The sequence below is a fragment of the Triticum aestivum genome, chromosome 3D (genome assembly GCF_018294505.1).
Source record: "Triticum aestivum cultivar Chinese Spring chromosome 3D, IWGSC CS RefSeq v2.1, whole genome shotgun sequence".
Classification (NCBI taxonomy): Eukaryota; Viridiplantae; Streptophyta; class Magnoliopsida; order Poales; family Poaceae; genus Triticum; species Triticum aestivum.
In genome coordinates, this window is record NC_057802.1 from 547,059,477 (window position 1) to 547,061,619 (window position 2,143).

The 2,143-nt window shown below is 40.0% G+C and overlaps 1 long non-coding RNA gene across 3 annotated transcripts; it reads right to left on the reverse strand.

Moving 5' to 3' along the window:
• Nucleotides 1–71: 71 nt before the first annotated feature.
• Nucleotides 72–1,779, reverse strand: LOC123080372 (uncharacterized). 3 transcript variants are annotated; one of them, XR_006438351.1, is made up of 4 exons: nucleotides 1,539–1,779; nucleotides 961–1,173; nucleotides 460–863; nucleotides 72–160 (listed from the first exon to the last, which is right to left on the reverse strand). It is a non-coding gene; the product is annotated as an uncharacterized lncRNA (long non-coding RNA). The 3 variants fall into 3 exon arrangements; XR_006438350.1 differs by lacking the exon at nucleotides 460–863; XR_006438349.1 differs by having other exon boundaries at nucleotides 72–863.
• Between the last annotated feature and the right edge of the window lie 364 nt (nucleotides 1,780–2,143).

Consider the following 2,143-nt stretch of genomic DNA (forward strand, 5'->3'; position numbering starts at 1 on the left):
CGTACCCACCTCCGGCCACTACATCCAGGCGCAGGCGCTCCTCCTCTCCCACGTCCAGGGGCTGCTGCTGGGCTCGGCTGCTGCTGGGCAGGTTCATCTCCTCTCTCTGATCATTTGATCCTCTGCTGGAGTACATCTCTCTGCTGTCGCTGGAAACAAACTGCAAGCATAAACAAAACTCAAGTGATTCAAGAGATGTACTGATTCAAGTGTAGTCAAGAGTATAACTGAATTTGGTAGAATAATTCAGAGAAACCACTAAGTTTGAACTAATAATTTGATTTAAGTGATAGAGTACTGATGGAGTAAGTAATTTGAACAAAAGGACTAGCAAATCATAACCGTGGCATTTCAGATAATAGGAGTAGCAGATCATAAACTGTAGCAAATTTTGTCAGTAAACTGAATACTCCCAGCAAATTTTGTTATGCACTGGAGTTCCCAGCAAATTTTGTTTACCTAACTGGATCCGAGCAGTGACTGTGATAACAAGTCTCCTTGAACCTGATAGTAGTCAGTGTGGAGCTCTTGTCAACAAACTCCCTGATACAAACATCACCATCCAACCAATCATGGCAGCCAGGCAGGCAAAGTAACCCAAAATAAGATGGTAGCTGGGTGTTGGTCCAGGCAAGCAGTGGATGATGATATTGAGATGGTAGGTGCAACCGAATGGAGGAAAAAAGAGTAATGTCGGCCTATCTGGCATCAAAACGGCATAAAAAACAAGGCATCTGCTACAGAACCAGCATCTCCTACAAGCATGCTGAAACGGCCTATCTGGGAACTTTGAACCTGATAGAGGTCTTGCTGACATGCTCTTTGAATATCTTAAGCATATGAATACCTTGCTCAAGGTTGATCTGAATTGTCGACAAAAAGGAGTAAATAGAACAATAAGGTACGGCCTATCTGGGATGTCAGAGAACCAGAAAATAATAAACATTCATCGACACTTACATCCTGTGTGTCACAGCTGTTTGTGACCAGTTTGCCCTCGTTGTTCTCTAGGATGATGTGCTTGAGAATGTTGTTGGGAACATCCTTGACAATGTGCCACTTGACAGAGAATTAACCATTCCACTTGTCTTGTTGCCAGTACTCTAGAGTTTTTTCAAAATCAACAGGACCAGTCATTTCAGCAACACCAACAAACTGTCCACTTGTATTCACCTGAAAGTTTGTAAGAAAGGAGATTCAATTAGCCCAAGGAAATCAAACTGAACATTCATAAAAGCAATAGCAAGTGTTGAGAACGTCCTTACTGAGAAAAACAAGAATACAGGGCAGCTAGAGCCCTTTGCCTAAGCTTCTTGATAAGCAACATCAAGCTTCTTATTTCCATTGGTGGTACTTGCCCACACATTGTATTTTATACTCTTATGGATATCATCCTCGCTGGATGGTTTGATATCATTCACACTTTATTACAGTTAAAAGTACTCTAAGCACTTTATTACAGTTTGTACTCGAAGCACAAGTATTAAAATTACTCCTACTCTTTATTACAGGTTATATTCCAAGCACAAGAGTAGTACCTGAAAGCAACAGAAGATGGTTGTCCCAGACCTCAACTGCACTCCACCTGCAGAAGATGAAATGGATGGTGATGATGCAGGAGTACAAATGGATGATGATGCAGGAGTACAAATGGATGAAGATGCAGGAGTACAACATGCAGGTACAACTACAGTGGCATTTCAGAAATTTTCAGTTAATGATGGAAGAAAAAAATCAGTTAAATTACAGAATACAGTTTGATGATATGATGATATACTCATTTGAGCATTTGATGATATGATCATATCATCATTTGATCATTTGATGATATGATGATATAATCATTTGAGCATTTGATGATATGATCATATCATCATTTGATCATTTGCTTATGTTCATTTGACCATTTTTCCTTTGATCATTTGATCATTTTTCCTTTGTTGTATTTCTTTGTGCAGGTGTTGAGCAATCAGTTAAAAAAAGGGATGGCCTCGATGACAAGCAAAAGTATGCTGCTTATGTTGCAATGCACACACTTTGCATGAGTAGAGGGGGCAAATTCGAAAGAGATGACAGGAAAAAGATTGCCAGTTTCTTTGGAGTGGGTGTATGGAATGTACAAAGAGTTTGGAAGAAAGCAATG